The sequence below is a fragment of the Lemur catta genome, chromosome 22, assembly GCF_020740605.2.
Source record: "Lemur catta isolate mLemCat1 chromosome 22, mLemCat1.pri, whole genome shotgun sequence".
Classification (NCBI taxonomy): domain Eukaryota; kingdom Metazoa; phylum Chordata; class Mammalia; order Primates; family Lemuridae; genus Lemur; species Lemur catta.
In genome coordinates this window covers 23,713,235-23,733,559 of record NC_059149.1, presented here as the reverse complement: position 1 = coordinate 23,733,559, position 20,325 = coordinate 23,713,235, and positions in this window count along the sequence as shown.

Genomic DNA, 20,325 nt, shown 5'->3' with positions numbered 1-20,325 from the left:
TGAGCTATTACAAAGTGATTCAAGCCTAGAATAACTAGGAGGTGACAATCTGGAAACAGCAGTTAGACCTGTTCATTCACAAAGCACATCACCTGACACTTGTGTGACAACTTTACCATTTACAAAACTTCTCACTTGCAACACAACGTCCAAGAGGAAATTAGAGGAACAATAAGCCCTACCTTATCCATGAAGATACGGTTGCTCAGAGCCAGCAGTTGATTTCCATGATCCCAAATAACTGATGAGTCCAGGATCAAACCTAGAAGTTCTGGCTCCCAAGCCAGTGCTCTTCCTCATTTACCACCAAGAACGTCCTTTCTCTGAACTTCTCCAAGTGCACTTCCCATTTGAGTTCCCGTTTGACTCAGTTCTGCTCCAGTCTGTTCCTACCCCATCTCTGTTCCATGAAAAATTGGAATATTCTTGGGGAAAAGGAATACAGAGTTATGTAGTTTGATATGGCCAAGGCTGGGTTGTCTCCTGGGGAGGTCAAGCATTTGAAACAATTCCATTTGCTAGTTTTCTGCTGAAGTTTATGGAACAATGATTCTCAACCTTGCCTATGTATTAGAACCACCCTGGGGGCCATTGAGACTCTCAATGCCCAAGGTGTGCGCAGGACCAATGAAATCAGAACTGCTGGGGATAGCTCAGGCTTTGGTATGTTGAAAGCTTTCCTGCAGTCCCAACGTGTAGCCAATCTGCTGAAGTCTCATGAAACTTTGAGACTTAAGAAGACAGATGAACTGTTGACATTTGTAGAATATTTTGCTCTAGAGTGTTGTTGAGAAGCTATTCTTGTACTGTGTGTATTATACACATGCTTCTACAGGTGGCGTCTTCCTTTCCGTACCATTTTACTTATTTATAAACTGGGATGGTGTTCTCTGCTCCCATACTGGGTTGGCCCTTCATCTGTTATGTCTCCCACGACGAAGCTTGTATGTATCTGTTAGGATGCATTCATTTGCAAGTAACAGATAACTCAGCTCTAAATGTCTTAGGGCATTTACAATGCTACATAATGAGTCCAAGGGTAAGGCAGCTTCATGTCTGGTGCACTCAGTCACTCAATGGACTCACCAAGAACCCAGAATATTTCACCTTCTACTTCGTTGTCTTTGATGTGTTCACTTTGCTCTCAGGCTTGAGCCCGGTCCAAATAGACTTGCTATTGTTGTAAGCATTACAACAATATCTGATCAAATAACAACATTACCTTTGTTTACTTTTTAAGAGCAAGGGATTTTTTATCCGGAAGTCTCCTAGCAAACTTTCAAATACCTCATTGGCCAGAGCTGGATCCCGTACACACCTCCGGAAAGACCAGCGTTGGGAACGGGACTGGGATTTGCCTAACTGGCTTAGACTTACCCAAAGTAATGTCTGAGCTGGGATAGAATACTTTTTTCCAAGGAGTAGCTCCCTAAATAAAGCTAGGGTTCCGTTGGCTAGGAAGTGGAAGTGGGCAGCTGTTTGTCAACAAGGCAATCATATCTGGTGAAATAGAAGAAGCTGGGTTTGGATTTAGAGGTAAAATCTCCACACCTGTTTTCACTATTGTTGTGATTTTGGATAAGTTGCAGTCTTTCAGGCGAGAAGAGCAGCACAGGGAAAGCAAGAATGAGAACCACACCTGTGGTTCCCTTGGTTCTTTGTGCCCATGTAGAATGGGCTCACCCTGCAATTAGTGAGCCGGGGACTCACATGGGGGCGGGGGCTGCCGGAGACTGCAACCTCGTTCCACTCCTCCCTTCTCCACCTTCCGTTTCAACTTGCCACAGTGTCTGAAATGTCACTATTCAGTATTCATGGCTTTGAGGGAATTTAGAAATCCCATGCTAAATCACAAATATTGCAGCAAAGAATATCCTGTCACAATCATTTGTCCGTAGCAGGAGTTGATTAAATCATAGGAATGAATTCGACTAACAAGGAATACTAGTAGAAGTGGAATAAATGTTTCTGGAATCGAGAGAATGCTGTGTCACTGTACCAGGAATGTAGAATGGGACCATGACAGGGATGTGGACGTGACATCCAAACCCTGCCTTCTGATTATAATTTATCAAATATCTCAGTTTCTCTCTCAGGGAAATTTTCTTGGAATTAGAGCAATCCTATCTATTAAGATCTGAGAACTTGACCAAGGTCATAGAAGCAATTTCAACTCCCATTCAGTCTTCTCCTTTTGAACACTCTTTGTGTGTTGCAGACGTTGCTCGGTCTAATAATACTCCGGTCACCTTGCTATTCATTAGCAGATTAATATATAGAAGCAATTTAAAAAAATATTTTATAGAATTTCAATGACTACATCAATGCTAAAATTTATATTAATGTCACTAGAATATATTACCCTGAATGGTGGCCGGGATCCTAAATGTTAATGGAGATAGCAAGAAACATTTTGGCAGGGTTTTGAGACATTAGCATAAATTAATTTCTTCTTGCAACTTGGTTACTTTTGGCCCTAAGGAAAATAGGTAAGTGACTCCCTCTAGAGTGATTCTTCTGCTATTATATTTTTCAGCATCCACAAAGGAGATAATCTGGAATAGCAAAAAGAAAGAAAGAAAAAGAGATAAAAAGTAAATAAGTGCCTGAGTTGTCAGCCACAGTTTCTCTCTTTGACTAGTATTTACAAGCATATTTGATTACAAGGAAGAGAACTGTTTGTTTTGTTTTCACTTTCCTTCATTGACTAGAGCTATTTGATTACCCTAAAATACAGTTTCTATTGGGAAAGACAAGATAAATGCATAATTTTTCCCTTTAATTACTAATTTTCAAAGTGAAGAGTTAGTGCAATAGCCACCTGCAAAGGTGAAAATATAGTCTTAGTTTAGTTTTGTTCTGAATTGTTGGATTTTATTAAGGCATCCTGAATTTTTATTGTCCTGAAACATAGATAGATTTTGTTTTGGAGGTAGTATAAACATGAAAAAGCTTAGACCTGGATTTACACCTGCCTGAATTTACATCTCAGATCAGTCCCTTGTTAGATTTGTGGTCACGCAATCATGGGCACAACACTTTATTTATTTTTATTTTTTTTAAAAGACAAGGTCTTGCTCTGATGCCCAGTCTGGATGCAGTGGTGCAATCATAGCTCACTGCAAACTTGAACTCCTGGGCTCAAGTGATCTTCTTGTCTCAGCCTTTGGAGTAGGCGGGACTACAGGTGCGCACTGCCACATTCAGCTAATTTTTTTAAAAATATTTTTTGTAGAGATGGGATCTTACTATGTTGTCCAGGCTGGTCTTGAACTCCTGGTCTCAAGCGATCCTCCCTCCTCAGACTCCCAAAGGTGTGATTATAGGCATGAGCCACTGTAGCCGGCCCACTTCATCCTTTTGTGGCTCATTTTCCTCATCTGCAAAGTGGGGATGATAATAACAGTATTTCAGCTGGAAGTGCTGCCCTTAGACATGAACAAGCCCATCCTGTTTCCTTTACTTTAAGGGCCCCCATATCATAAATACACAGTGAATCTTTAAACGAGACCTGGGCTCCTCCATCACTCAGAACCCAGAGGTACTGGTACGACCTGTACCTCTAAACATCTGCTCTCATATCTAACACCATTCAGGCCCCAGGAGACTGATTCTCCCCATGTTTGCTGCATATTTTCAAAACAAAATGTTATTGTATCCTAATGCTGTTAACGTCCAAGGGTCTTGCTGCTGTTGATATTGGAGCTGGGCACTGTTTCAGAGAGCAGAGGGGAGCTGGGAAGTGGAAAGGTTTAATTAAGGGAGAGAAAAGATCAGTCAATTTGTCAAACCTTGTCAGATCACATGCAAAGAATAGAATGTTAAATAATAAAATTGCATTCCCCAGTCATGCCAATGATTCATTTTCTTGCTACTCTTTGGGTCCATTTCATAATTTTGGAGATGTATATTAGTGCGGCATTCAATAGTTGCACATATTATTTAGAGGGTGATATTTTGCAATACTAAACCATGCATATTGCTCTGGAATTTGTATATAGATAGGAGCAAAATATAACATAGTTGAAGCATGATACTTATTCTTTAAAATGGCAACTAGATGGACACAGAATCCCAGTTTTACAAATAATTTTATTTCTCTACATATTTATAAGCTTAACAAAGTTTTAAAATAAATTATAAGAGTATTTTATTTAAATAATTTTATCATTTAATTCTCAGATCGCTTGGCATGATTATATATTGAGGTCCTATTACAAATAGAAAATTTGAAAGTGGAGTTGAACAAAACCCAGAAATATGAATATAAAAGTAGAAATAGAATACCTTCAAAGAAGCCATGTGCTTAAAAATTTTTAAAAATTGGAAACAATGAAAGTAAACAGATTTCACAGAAAGAGTTGAATCAGACTTTGATCATTTCTGGCTCTTAATGATAAAACATATGGTCACATTACACATATTTTTAAGTACAAATTACACAGTTGTAGAGTTAGATACTGCCGATAAACTAAGCACAAAAGAGGATTATGCTGTGTCTACCGAATTTATCAATGACTAGGTCGCTGACAGCCAGGGCAAGAGCAGTTTCCAGTGGATCCTGGTGGGAAAGGCCGGTTTACCATGGGCTGAAGAATGGATGGAATCTGAAGGAGTGGAACTGGATCCTTTTTAGAAAAGTATGGCTGGGAAGGGAAGGAGAAATAAGGAAATATTCATGGGAAAGAGGCACGAGAGGGAGGAAACTTGAAGACAGAATTGGAAGAGAGAGAGAGAGATGGAGGAGGAGAGAAGGGGGAAGAGAGAGAGAGGGAGGGAGGAGGCATAGGGGTAGAGCATCTATGCAAGGATGAAAGGAAATTTGTCTGATTCTTTATATTTCCCAGGAGAATGCAAGGTATGGAAAGGGAGCCAGCCTGATGATGAATGCAAAAGTCCCACAGTGGGAAGTCTGAGTAGAGCCTGGGGCCACCCATGGGGGTGTGGGGTGTGGCAGTAGAAGCAATCACAGTGGGTGTCACCATGGTTAGTAGGTAGAAACAAGGCGAATTGAGTCTGAACGGGTACGTTGGGATGGGAGTGGGTTTAAGAAAAGGGCAAGTGTTCAAGAAGTAAAGTCCTAAATGCAGATCTTACCTAATGTCAAAGACGTTTTCACAGGGTGCATACAATCACTGCAAAACTTGAGATCACTCATTGAAACTCACAGGTGGAGAGACTAGTGTCCAAGTCACATGACATTGAACTGCTCTGTACAGAATCGTTAGGATGAATGGTTCCCCCAAAAGGCTCTGATACGTGTGTGTATAAATGAAAGTATATGAATATAAAAGCAATTGCACAAGCACTTTCTTATTTCCAATATAGCTAATGCATGCATTAAACAATGCTTTTTACATTTTATTGATTTTGTAGAAGCCTGTCAAAGGTGGAATAAAAAATGGCCAGATAGTGATTTCTTCTCAAAGTTTGCTGCAAAATCTTTGCAATGCAGGGGGCAAGGAATGATAGTGGGGTTGAAAGAAGAGGGCATAATTGTCATTCCGTAATAATCTTATATTCATATGTGACCCGGCTTTCTACCAACAAAGGGATTAGAGGAATGGCTGGCTGAAACATAGATGCATGAATCCAATATTATAGATTTAAGGAGAATCAGAGGATGGAAGAAGCCTCCCAGCAATATGCTATTGGAGTATTCAATAGTAAATGGTAGGTTGGGATAAGGTAAGCGTTAATTCTAAATTTTAAAATATTTTTCTGTTTCTTTCATTATATACAGGGTTTCTTTACTGACTGTTATCTTGGGGCCCTGTGCATGCCAGTTACTAGTTCTGTGCTTTTGTTTCTCAATCTCCAAAACAGGGTACAAATGTGTTCCTCGCAGGAATGCTGGGATGCCATGTTTCACCTCACACAATATCATAACATGTGAGTAAGTATTAGAATCCTTTTTTTTTTTTTTTTGGTGCTTTATCTTCTCTTTCCAACTTGAAGGCAGAGGGATGATGCAATTTACTTCTATGAATTCCTCATGTTGCATATAGGGGTACATAGCTTTGCAAACATGCAATACAGTGTATACTCATTAACTACTTTGAAGCATCCTGTTTGAAAAATAAGACTGCTGTTAATTCTCATTTATAGATTTTTAAAAAAGGAGCCTCAGTGTTACAGTAACCATATTCATATATACTCATTGCATCAAAAATTGGTCTGACACACAACGTAGACATGAGACATAATATTTAATAGCACTTGAAGAATTCTCAGAGCTATGTGTCCCCTCTCCCGAGAGGTGAAATGATTTGCACAAGTGTGAAAATCCAGCTCTGATGGAGCTGAAACCAGAACCCAGTGCTAGAGATTCCTTGAAATGCATCCCAATGAAATCAAGATAAATGACTGGGAGAAGGGCATTGGAAATGATATTGAATACAAAATCTTAAGTAGAAGGAAAAAAATGCAAGCAAGGGATGGCAATCTAGAATAAGCAATATTTATAGAGGAAACTCCTTATACACAAATTGCCATTTTCTCTTCATTCCAGCATCTACAAATAAGTATAAATAAGTGATAGGAGCACAGAATTTGCACTTTCGAAAAATGTGAAGACTTTACTACTGTTTTTCATTTTAGAGAAATACTTTTGAGTGATTTGCATATATCCTTAAGAAATATCCCTTGAATATCAATTGCATTTGTGGGGAATATGTTTGCATTTGTTTAATGGCCTGAGGAGTCATGCTATAGCAAAGGGAGAGCCATTTGCTGGCAGAAAATAATGATTGTTCAACAAGAATTTATTTTAGCATTTTCAGGCTCTCTTTCCTTTTATTCACACTCATTTATAGAAGGAAAATTTTTAATCATAGTATTAATTCTATTAGAATAATTAAGCAAAACAACCTGTTAATTTAGTTGTGTACATGGAAGCTGATTTCAAAGCAAATATTTGGATTCAAACACTAGTGTTTGGAAATCTATTTAGTAATTGGTTGGTAATTTGACTGAATTGAACCATGTCGTTATTATTTCTTAAGTGTCATTCAGAATAATCTTTTTAATTTTTACACATTTAATCTAAAAAAGGAGACTTAAACATCTTTTTAGCTTGAGATAATTGCTGTTAACATTTTGATATCTAGCCCTCTAAATATATATACAGTCAGATATATGAATTTCCTCTAAAATGTAAGCTCTATGAGGCCATAAATAAGGGACTGAATGGATGAACACATATTTAATAGAATTAAACCACGATGTATATATAATTTTTAAACATGCTGTTTTCTCATAAAACATATTTTCTATTAAGTATTTTTTATGACATCCTCTTTAATGAATATATATAACTTTGATTTTTATCAGTTCCTGAAGTTGAACATTTATTAATAGATTATTTCTAATTCTATTGCAATTTTAAAAAGTACCATAATTGACATTCTTTAGCTACCTCTTTGGGTATCTTTACAATGATTATATTAAAATCATCTAGACATGAAATACTATAAAAATGAGTTGCTTATTTTAAAGATTTTTGATACATGCTTTCAAAGAGTGCTAAAAAATGTTCATAAGAATTGGTTTTCCTACAGGCATTACATTGCAGGGCCCATTTTTTTGACTCTTGCCAATCAATTATAATTTTTATGTAATCTGATATTTTTAAAAATGAGATTTAATATTATTTGCTTGTAGTAAGTTTAAACATTTTATTAACATACTTGAGGGTCATAATTGTTTTGTTGAAGGTATCAAAGACTTTGTTTTTTGTGTATTAATGTACTGGCTTTCTTCATATGTCAGGGATTGGTCATTTTGGATTTCAGTGTATCTCCCAATATTTTAATATTTTAATTTCATTTTAAGTTTAACATTTTATCTACTTATAAGAATTTTATTTATTTACTATTTTAGTATGTATATACATACACATACTAAATATGTATACTATAATATATACATACTAATATATGTATATATTATACATAGACACACATATACTATACACGAATATATAATATATATACACATATATATAGTTTTATATATAACTGTTTGCAAAGTCATTGCTCTTTTCCTTTAAGAAACTGCCTTTGGGGTCATATTTTGGAAGAACTAATAATATGTAACTGATATATAAACACTTCTATTTTCTTGTAAAGATTTTTATAAAGTTATTTTATATTTTTAATAAACTACTTTTTATTTTAAGGCTTAGTTCCCTACTGTACATTTTGAATTTGCTGGAATTTGCAGTGTTATTAAAAATGAAGTCTTTTTTCTTTCCATTGTATATTCTAAGTGGTTACCGCTGGCAGAGAAGGAAGTGATGGATTTGGATTTTTATTGTTCTCCGCCTGCAACTTGGCTGAGTTTTGTCCCTGGCTGAGTCTCTCAGTGCCTCCCATGCCCAGGCTCGGCCCCTGCCTGTGCCAAATGAAACCTGGAAGGGACAGCACAGCACATTGTCCTGGGTGTCGGCACTGAGCTGCTTTCCAGGGACAGGGGTGGGATCATGATTTAATCTCCACTGATCGCCCCCTGATCCAACCTTGATAGTGGGGTCCACTCAGGCCCCCTGCTTCTCTCACAAATTGGGCTCTTCCTTTCATGCAGGGGTCCAGGTACTGGTCAGGTGACCCCTCACCTTGGTCATGCCAGCACTGTTTCTTGCAGACATTCCTTGAAATTTTACTTGTGTGAATGGCTTTTTTTCCCCCTGGTTTTATACATAGGTGTAGATTTCAATATCTTTTTACATTCCTTTTCTCATATTAATGGGATTCAAGAGGCAGGGAGAATTAAATGTGTTGGCTCCATTTTTATCTTGCACCAGAAATCTTTAAAGTCAGTTCTGTTTGTTTGTTTTCCTGTGCTGCTTGTAATTTAGAGAGTCAAAACAATCCAAAATATTTAGAATAGAAATGGTTGTTTCTAGAAGCCACTTTGCCCTTGTCCAGACATTTTCTGTTGCAGCTCTGAACGATGCTCTAGCATAGGTAATGAGCGCTGTCTTTGACTCATAATAGGTGAGGAAATCAATGCATGTTGTCTTTCATTGCAGCTTCTCCATTGCACAGCGGGGGTGGGGGAGATTTGTGATTTTTTTTTTTTTTCTGGTGTAAATGTAAGTCTCTAGGTCAGCTATCTCAAGTACATTTGAATATGATCCTTATTTCTAATTAAAGAATACAACTTTCAGGCATAAAACTTTCATGAGTGACTTTCAGCAGTTTCAGGCAGGAAGGAAGTGCAATGTGGACAATAGGCTTTCTAGCACTGCAGAAATCGCAACGCAACAGGGGCTTAATTAACGATATTGGTTGATTTTATGCAGTGGGATTGCCAACACCTTTACCACTCACTTATATATAACCTTTAGAATAGTTCTTAGTGTATGAAAGAGCCAGTGTCTCAGCAGTCAATGCTGCATTCCTGGAGAGAATGGACTTACAGAGAGAGAGACCTCCAGCAGAATCCTCTGGTGTGCAAAGCTTGCGATCTCTATGGCATGGCTATACACGTGCAGACCTTTAGATTGGCCGGTGGTCACGAGTGGCTGAGAGTGTATTAATAGGTGGAATGGACTCAATGACTCCTTTGCCTCCGAGTTATCAGGTGTGTGAGACACAGCAGGTGCAGCGCGTTTTTAATACTTTTGCATATTAGTGAGCAATATACTCACACCCACTCACTGGACTCCTTAGACTTCCTAGATTTCAGGCCACACTCGAAGAACAGCCAAGAGTTCCTTCTCCTCTTTTCCCATAAATAGATATACTAGGCTTGCGTGATACACTTCTTCTGGGCTCGAGTCACCCCCCGCTGTTCTGTGCTGAGCTGCAGATCTGTTGGGATATTTTCTGCTACACGAGTGCCTTCCATTCTGAATATTTTATACATTCTGCACATGCTTGGCAGAATAAGGGCTTTCACCAGTGATGAATTCATAGTACACACATTGGCAGCTTTCCTGAACTGTTTACTTTAAAAACATCATCAGCAATTAGCCTGTAAAGTAGGAATTTAAATGAAATCCACAAACAAACACGCCTTTGAGTCAGCTAGTGACTGGAGATGGGTCTAAAGAGGCCTGCCGTAATTAGGCAGGACAAGAGTGGGGAGGACATTAATGGCAAGCTTACAGAGCACTGGGTTCTTCCGCCATAGCTTTGAAAAATTCTATAATTCCAAAGGGAAGGAAGAGTGGCATATGAGATGGGTAGAATCCATCAATACGTATTTATCCTGTTCATTGACACATTTGCTATGTTCCCAAGAGCTGTGCCAGTCGCTGGAGACACAAAAGAGAGAGAGGGAAGAGGAGTTATTTATCTAGCGCTTTTTGTGTGGCAGATGCTATGTTATTTATTTTTAAAGCACTTTATTGTCTTGCATTTTGACAGTATTCTGCAAGGCAGGGATTTTACAGGCAAAGATTTTGCAGACAAAGAATCACTCAGGAAGAGTAGTGCACAGAAGACAGTGGGTGTGGAAGTTTTACTGTCAGTGGAGACGTGGGGTATAGATTGTAACTACTGCCAGGGTTCAAGGAAGGGAGAGGTTGACATAGGTCGGGGCCATCAAGAAAGGCTTCACGGAAGCTGGAGGGGTAAGTACAGCTCTTAACACATGGGTAGAATCTTAAGGAAGTGAGGGAGGCTGGTGGGATGGGTTTTTAGGGAAATGTTCTCTTTTTTGCTATTTTTTTGTCAAGTCATTTTTTTCTCCTAAAGGGATGGCTTCTACAATGAGGGGGAAAGACTAGAAGGAGATTGTGTGTGTCAGGGGGTTTGGTGGTAGGAGCTTGTAGGAGCCTGGGGTGGGTTGGTGGTATAGACAGCACTAGAGAGATATCCAGAAATAATTTCTACTCGGTGACAGGGCCAGTTCCAAGACTCCCTAGCATGCTTGTGACAGCGAAGGAGGTGGTTTAGCTATAGCTGAAGAGTCTGAAATGGAGATTTCCAAGCAGGAAAAAATATAAGCATCGACTCTGAGAATTTTGAAAGTGCTAGGTCAGTTTCAGAGTCAGGCTTTACAAAAATTACTATGTTATTTAACTCTTTTCTGGCAGATAACTTTATGTTTTACAAAGATCTTTCACATTGCTCTGTCTTCTTTAACGTTTATCTTTGCCAAGATTCTGATGAGGAAGAGACAATATTTTTTAATCTGTCTGACATATGATCAGACCTCTTTGGTGTAGGTGTGGTGTTGGAGACAAGTGAACTAGGTTGCATTTTCAAACTAGTCAACAAAGTAGTTTCTACAGACTGTTTCTTTCACTCTGGTTTGAAGAGGCAGCCACAAACTCTAAAGCTTCATCGTTTTACAGCAGAAAGGGGAGAGGAATTGGTGGGAAACAAGGACCAGATTAAAGTTAATGGCAGGGTGGTGAGTGTTTACTGAGTGGATTTAATGGTTTGTCAGTTCTCAATCTTTTTAAGTTTGAAGCTCTAAGCTTCTGTTATGCGAGAGGTATTTCACTTGCACCCATCAATGCAAGATATTCACTTTAGTTGAATATCTGAGTTCACTGGTCTTTTGATATTTAAAATATTCCATGCACATCAGAAGCCTTCCTGCCTTGATTAGGAAGCTAGCAACCAGGTACTGGGGACAGCTCGGAGAAGCCAACAGCGTGCTAAGACCTGCTCTTGAAAAGCCAAGCCTACAACATGCCAGCCAAGGTTAACACAGCATTAGAGTTAAGAGTGTGGGCTCTGGAGTCTGACTGTTCCTAGATTTAAAAACACGTACATTCTAATAATATATACAGGTGAAACTCAAATAACATAAAATTCGCCATTTTAAAGTGGACAATTCAGTGGCATTTATAATAGTACATTCATAATGCAACCATCACTTCTAATTCTAAAACATTTCCTCTTTTTTACCCATTAATCAGTTTCCCCCCCTCAGTGCCTGACAAATGCCAATCTGCATTTTGTCTCTATGCATTTATCTATTACTGATATTTAATATAAATGGAATCATTTATATATTATATGTTTGGCTTCTTTCACTTAGCGTAATGTTTTGGGGGTTTATCCATATTGTAGCAGGTATCAATACTTCATTCCTTTTTATGAGTAACATTCCATTGCATGTAAATACCACAATTTGTCCATTAGTGAGTCATGGACATCTCGGCTGCTTCCACCCTTTGGCTACTGTGAATAGTGCTGCTATGAATATAGGTGTACATGTACTTATTTTTAGTTATTTGGAGTATATTTCTAGGAGTAGAATTTGGGGGTTGGATGATAATTCTACGTTCAATTTTTTCAGGAACCACTGAAATGTCTTCCACAGTTGATGAACCATTTTGCATTCTCGCCAGCAACATACGAGGGCTTCACTTTCTCCACATCCTGGGCAACACTTGTTATTTTCCATTTATTTTATTATAGCTATCCTAATGGATGTGAAGTGGTACCTTACTGTGGTTTTGATTTGTATTTCCCTCGTGAGTAATTATGTTGATCATCTGTTCATATGCTTGTTGGCCATTTGGAAAAATGTCTATTCAAGTCCTTTGTCCATTTTTAAAACTCAATTGTTTGTCTTCTTGTGAAGCTGTAAAAATTCTTTACATGTTATGGACACTAGGCCCTTATCAGGTATATGATTTGCAAATATTTTCTCCCAGTCTATATGTTGTATTTTCACTTTATTGATAAAGTCTTTTGATGTGAAAAAGATTTAATCTCTTCTCTCAGATACATACCTGTTCATCTCCCTCCTTATCCAGGTACGAGCTCAATGATATGTCCTTAGGGAGGCCTTTCCTGACCACCTCATTTAGAATCCATTAGTTCTGTTCCCCACCCTACTTTACATTTCTTTGTAGAATGGTGATTCCTAGAACGTGAGCCCCATGTGAGTGGGGACTTTGTTTTATTCATCGCTATAATCCTAGCATCTAGAACCATGTCTGATATACATTGTGCATTCAGTAACTTCTGAATGAAGGAATGAATGGGTGAGTTCTCCTCCAGAGAAAGAGAAGTGTAAGTAGCATAATTAGCATAAATAAAATAGGATTTGAGCCGAGGCAGAATTTGATTTCAGTGCCATTTTTGTCACTTATTCTTTGTGTGATCTCAGGTAAGTTATTTAACGTCTCTGGCCCTCACTTTGCTCATCTGTAAAATGGGTGTAATAATATGTATCCTGAAAACTTGCAGAGGGGCCTGACTGTTAGGCATATAAATCCTCTGGTACATTGTTTGGCAAATAATAAGTACTTAAGCAATTGCAGCTGTTATTAAGGACATTGTTTTTTGCCATTGCATAGGTTCTAACTCATGAAAGTCTTGGTTCTTAGAAGACAATGATATATTTTGGCTTTTGGACTCATAGCTTCAGTGCTGAAATTGCTCGGTGTCTGACAACATCGAAGCCTTAGTGTCCCAAAAATTGCTCAGCTATGTTCCCGTGGTAATTTTCTCCTGGGTATTCTCTTTCCCCCTTGAAGTAGGTACATTTTGGTTCCTGAGTCCATAGAGAATTTTAAGAAAAGATGCACTGTGTATTGATAAAGTGAAGGCAGCTTTCTGTGATGAATACTATTTTTGAAACTTCAATTTAGGAAACAAATTTCGACAGTATCACAGTTAACTTCCTCTTAAAGCTCAGATGCAATTTTCTTAATGAATTTTTGAGAATTTAGTAAAATTCTCTGGCCAATTTTAAGTTATACTATGGATAACTTAATCATAATGCATCCAGAAGGAAATAAAACAGATAACATAAACCATACCATTCACTCAACCCCAGATAAATCCTTTGCCAGGGATTATACTGTATTGCATCTAATTCCAGGGTTGGGAAATGGAGTTGTATCGATGAATCGAGGACTGGCTTGGTACATAGCCAGGTGCAAATGGCTGTAAATCAGTGTTTGATTCTGCTGACTTGCTTTTTTCCCTCAGCTTCTGGAACACCATCCCCTCTGCCCCTCCTGCTCCTGTCTCTACTGCAGGCTCTCACCTCCCGTCACATGATGTTGAAGAACACTCAGGAATCAGTCTTTCAGACAGACATGAGCTGAAGATTCTGACGCAACTGCCCACGGGATTGGCTTCAAGGCACCAAATTTGCACTGAAAAAAAATTGCAAAGAAAATCAGATTTAAGAAACTGTAGCACCAGAGGCAGGATAGGTGACTAGAGGATAGATGTTCTTAATCTTCTTTTTTGAAACAATGATTACACATTCTCTACAATACTGTGTAGAAAAGGTGAAATCCATGCAATAGCTCCATGCCTTGACAGTTAGACCGTGCATGCTGGTCTTGTAATTTACCCAATGTGTTTTTACACACAGTTTGCACTCAGTAAATATTTCCCTCACACACTTCTTTTTCCTCTGATTGAGTCACCAGCCATGATACCCAAGGAGGCTTCCTTTTGTTAGCAAGATGCATTACCTCCTGGCCATCAAAAGATCCATGCGGAGAAGGAACAGCTGGGGAAGAGCAGGGCTGGGTGGGGGGACAAAAGCTGTTCTCTAATTCTTTCTCTCATTCTCTTCTGTGACTGCCCCCTGCCGTTCGAAGGGGTGGAATCAAAGCTACTAAGCACCATCTCCTCCATCCTGCAGCAAGCCCAGCCTTGAAAACTGGGGTTGCCGCATCCTCCTTACTTTCTTGTCAAAGTAAAAAAAAATAACATGCTGAAACCCCAAACCTGAAACAGGAAGAAAGAGTAGATATTAAAAGTAGCCACAAAAATCCTAACATCTTTCTCTTTATTTTTCTCAGTAACCTAAATGAAGATCCGAGGCAGCGTTTAGCTCTGAGCAGTACAGGCACATGGGGTTCATTTAAAACAAGAGCTACTTTAAAAATCTGGATTTCAGTGTTTTGCTGTGTTTTAAACAAGGGACTGAAGGCATTTTAAAGAAAGTTACTAAGTCTGAGTAGTAACGCTGTTTAGATTCTATATTAATTGTACTTCCTATTGTCGTCTTGTTCCCACACTTACATTAAACTGAAATGAATCAAAAGAAAGGGATCAGACATAAATAAATATGATGACAAAGTCAGGTGTACCGATTTGACCAGTATGCATAAGACCCACTTCGTATCTGGAAATGTTAAAAAAAAAAATCATGCACAGACTATGATGAGGCAAGATCAATTTTAATGAACATGTATTGGGTTTCTGCTCTTTGCTAAGCCCTTTGCATATGCTATTTCATTCAGTCTCCAAAACAACTCTGGGAGATAGAAATAGTAAGGCAGAAAGTGTGGATACCGGTTTCACAAAGTTATTGAGGTACTTAAATAAGATAGTTAACTACATGGATGGCTAAATGCCTTGTGCATATTGTCACATACTTTATGCTTACTAACAATAATTTATTCCCTTTTGAACTTGGCAGGAAAGGAAACGGAAGCGGAGTGAGGTCAAGTTGCTTTCCCAAGGTCTTATTGCTGGCGAGCAGTGACACAACAGTTCTAGGACCCGTGAGTGAGGAAAAAAGGCTTTTCAGACCCCAAATTCCTCTGACACTGTCATGAAAAGATCTTTTCCAGCTCATAGAAGGCAGATGAGACAAACAGACTAGTGACACAGTAAGGACCTGCACATTCCCATTTAGGATCTTCTATACATTTGCAACAAGAGAAAAGAACACACGAGATCTGAACATTCCCTTTTCAAAGTCTTTCAGCTTCGAATTTAGAATTACTCCTTTTTTGGGTGTCTCTTAATGATGTTTAGGGTGAACTGAGATATGTATAAGACTATTCTCAGCAGTGTTATTCATAATGACCCAAACTGGAAAAGAACAACAACAACAACAACAAATGTTTATCAGCAGGAATGGGTGTGTTTTAAGATTTTATAGAAGGAAGTACTATACACTAATGAAAACACATGAATGTCTGCTAAACACTCATTGCACAAACACATGGAAGAATCCCAAAAATATAATAATGAGCAAAGGAAGCCTGACCAAAAGTATAGACTGTATAATTCTGTTTACGTAAAAGTAAAAAGTAGGCAGCACTAAACTATATTTAGAGATTTATCCATAAATATTAAAACTATTATGGAAAACAAGGAGATGTTTACCCATCAAAGTCAGGCCAGGGTCACTCCAGGACACAGATGAGAGTTTTGATGAAGAACTGTGTTGAGAGCTTTCAGGGTGTAAGCAAGGTTCTCTATTTGTCCTTGGAGGTGGTTTTAGGAATGTTTACTTTATAATAATTTATTAAAATGTGCATTTATATTTTATGTATTTTCTGTGTACAGATTGTATCTTACATTTCACAATAAAAAAGGTTTATAAAGAAATACTGTACTCAGAAGACATAATTCTTGGATGAGATAATAATGGGAGGGATCAGAATCTTTGACTCCTACCTCCTCTTCTGCCCTCTTGCCCCCGTGGAATGGAGGCCAGGGCAGGCTGGCGCAGCTGTGCGGCCACAGTGGCCTCCCTGCTGTCTGCCCCATCACACAGCAAGCCGAGCTCACGGTGACGGGGCTTGGGCCACTGGAGAAATGTCTGGATCTTTACTTCACGTAGAAAATGGGAGAAGAGCTGGAAATGATTTGGATCATGTTTGACATTACATTTACGAAGGAATAAAATGACAGGGAAACATTTTAGCTCGTCTGTCTCTCGGGACCCTGCAATTTTTCTCTCTCTTGTCAACAAAGAGAACCAAACTATCCCCAGATAATAAAGAGAAAATATCCTCATTTTCAGCCAGTTCCAAAATATCAAATGAGTCTCACTCTTAAAGCCATGCTATTTCTATTTCATCATCACTAATGATCATTTTGCATAGTTGCTGTTCTTATTGTAGGGGTCTGATCACCTGGGAGATTAGGTGTGTCTGCCTCCAGTTCCTGAAGTGTAAGCATTTCAGGGTGGATGTGAGTTTGGGGTAGCTCAGTTTGACGGTGAGGTGTCCGGGGGGGAAAAAAGAAAGCGCAGCGCTCAGGATGGGGAATAACTTAGGGGAAGTGATGGATGTGGCTACGGGGTGTAGAGTAGAGACCACAAGCATGGGTTAGGAAGCCACACATGCTAGGCATGTAAGATTGTCTCAACAGTCAGGGCCTGGGCTCCTTGTCTCAGGGAATACATGATATTAAGGTCCAGAATGAGGATTGAGTGTGCACAGGATATAAATGATTCCAGTGATATGAATTTTACCAAGAGAGAGATCCAGCAGTCACCTTGTGAGTCTACACAATCTCCTCTGCTGCTCTGGTGAGTCAATTCGTACAACCAGGGCTGATCCCTGACCACTCTGCATTCGTTAGAGCCAGTAAGGTAGGAAACACGGTGATCTGTGGGGGGCTTTGATACTGAGTCAGGGAAGGCTGTGTTCATACTGCCAGGAGGAAGCTGCAGCAGAATTCTAAGAAGGCAAATAAGGTTGAAGAATTAGATTTTTCCTCATTCACTTCACATGGAAAATGGAATTTTACAACTGCTTTGAAAGGTCAGAGTCGTCCCTTTTGGACAGTACTCCATCACTGAGACCAATCCTTTATTTGATGTGTTTTTGAAAAAATGGCAGGCATTTTGGGGAGTGTGGACAAGGAGGATGGTGAGCTTCCAGGAAGGAGCCGGGTCTCTTCCTTGAACGGGCTTGCTGCCCAGAAGACAGGCTGATTTGCATTTTATCTGCAGTGCATCACTCGTTGTGCAATGCTGCAGCCCCACACACAGCCTCTGCCTGGACACAGCCTTGTCCTTTGAGAGGGGCTGCATTCATTTGTGACCACCCAACGCTTTTAGTTGACAAGCCAGCATTTTCTTCCTTTTACCAACACCCCAAGAGGAGAAACTTTACTGTGAGATCTTCTCGAGCCGTTCAAGGTCACTTAAGAAGGGAGCTAAAATAAGAAAATATCACTGTATTTTTGTTTGAGCAAGGATTTGAAGGATAAAATATGCAAGAAATAAAAAAAACCCAGAACCTTTAAAGATTGAGTTATATTTGTAGGAAGTATAATTCAAATGAAATAACAGCACCATTTCCCTTCATCTCTATGGTTGAAATTCAGGTAGAATTGGTAGATTAAAAAAAGTTTCCTAGCTGTGAAGGCTTTGCCATGTCATTTGCTAACTGATCCATTCCAATACTTTGTAGAATAGGTATTGCAGTAAAGGGTTCTCTCAAGTTTTAAATTTAAGCTTCTGTTGATAACTTTGGCTCAGGTCTAAGGTAAAGTGAAAGAGTCCACGTAGTTGCAGGTGACTGATGAGTAGTAAACGGCAGCAGAGTGTCCTAAGAGCGATGACAATGTGCGTCTCACTGGAGGGTCCCCTGTCCTCATCTACCATCTGCCTAGGTGATCTCATCCAATCCCATGTTTTAAATTACCATCTGACGACTTCCAAACTTCTATCTCATGGGCAAATATTTCCTTTGAATTTCAGAAACATGCTTCAACTGTGTAATGGGCATTTTACATATGAATGTACCAAACGAACTAAAAAGTAACATCTATTTGGGGGAACAGAGGTGAGGATTGAAATTCTTACTCCTTGCTTCACCTCTATTGGAGTCCCTTATATATAAGCTATACATTATTTCTACACACAAGGTGAGAAACAAATTGGAAGCATAATGTGGCTTTATTATGGATTGGCAATTAGCTAACACAGTGTTAACACACCCTTAGCACGGCCCTCTTTGTAACACTGATTTGGAGAGTACAACTTAAGCCAGAGGTACCCAGTGGCATTTTCTGTTCCTTCTTTATTCTGCAGGTAAGATGGCTAAATCTTCAGATTAGACCCTAAGCCAATCACCTGGCCTGCTACCTGGAAGGAGACTGGGCACCTGCTCCTAGAGATTAGACCCTGTCCAGTTTGTTTTCCAGATGGAAAACCAGAAGCACAAAAGTGGAAGAATGGAAGATGACACAGGGTTCTGAACTTGACTTTGCACATGCTTTTCCAACCATTGAATGTCTTTCCTCCATTGCTTGATGAATTTCTACTCACCCAGCTAGGTTACTCTTAAAAGTTACCTTCTCTGTGAAAATCCCCTGATATACCAAGCTTTAATTATCCAGGGTGCCTCCATAATATGCCACCCCTGAGCATGTGACCCTCAGACGTATTCTTCGTCCTTCCTGGTTTGCTGTGTATGGTGGGAACTGACTTCTTCATGCTTCCATGTCAGCTGACCTACAGCCCTGGAAGGAAATGGGGGTGGGAGAGCAAAAGCCAGTGTCCTGCCCTCCCTCCTTGCACTGAGTGGGTTTTCTAGCAGTGGCTTTGAGCCCTCTGAGATTTCTGCTCCCACTGGACATGCTTGCCCTGGTTCCAGCTCCATGTGGGAAACTCCAGCTCTGGTAACACCACTGTGCTAGTTTCCAAGGGCTGCTGTAACAGATTACTGCAAACTTCGTGACTTAAAACAACAGAAATTGATTGTCTCCCAGTTCTGGAGGCCAGAAGTATGGAACCAGGGTGTCAGCAGGGCTGCACTCCCTCTGACAGCTCTGGGGGACAATCCTTCTCTGCCTCTTCCAGCTGCTGGCTGCCCCAGGCCTTCCTAGGCTTATGGCAGCATCACTCCAGCCTCTGCTTCCATCTTCACATGGCTTTCCCTTCTTCTTTGTGCCTTCTCTTTCGTCTCTTATAGGGACAATTGTCATTGGATCTAGGGTCCACTTGAGTAATCTAGGATGATCTCATCTCAAAATCCTTAATTACTGTTTAATTATGCCAGCAAAGACCCTTTTTCCAAATAAGGTGATAGTCACTGGGTCAAAGTACTATGATATGGACATTTGTTTTAGGGGCCACCACTGAACCCACTACAAGCACCTCCCCTCTTTATTTCTCTCATCTTGTTGGGGGGGGGGCGTGGAGGCTGCCTGCAGCGGATAACTTCTGGGTTACCTCACTGTGCAACCTTCCACTTCACAGCTCCTCATCTTCTGAGAAGCCAACTACTTATGTTACATTTTATCATTCTATTTTTATTTTATTTTTACATTTTCTCTGCTATAAACACTGGAAATGGTTATAGTGAGATCCTGATGGATACACATAATGATTTTTGTATGTTTCTATTCCACACCCTTAATGCAACATATTGTCTTGATTTGTTGACATGTGTACACCCCCCCCCCCACCGCCATGCTGTGCAAGCTTTGTTATTTTTCCTTCAAACTGAGAAACACAGCACAGTGCCTAGTCTGGAAAGTGTTTAGTAAAGAATGGGTTAGGAATAATGATCTGAAAATAAATGAGGAAAAGATGCTTAATAAATCTGAAATCTGTCCCCTCAACTAAGACTTGTTGAAATTTGTCTTTTTTTAAAAAGTCATTTCCTCTCCTCAACCACTGTGTCTAGTTTTC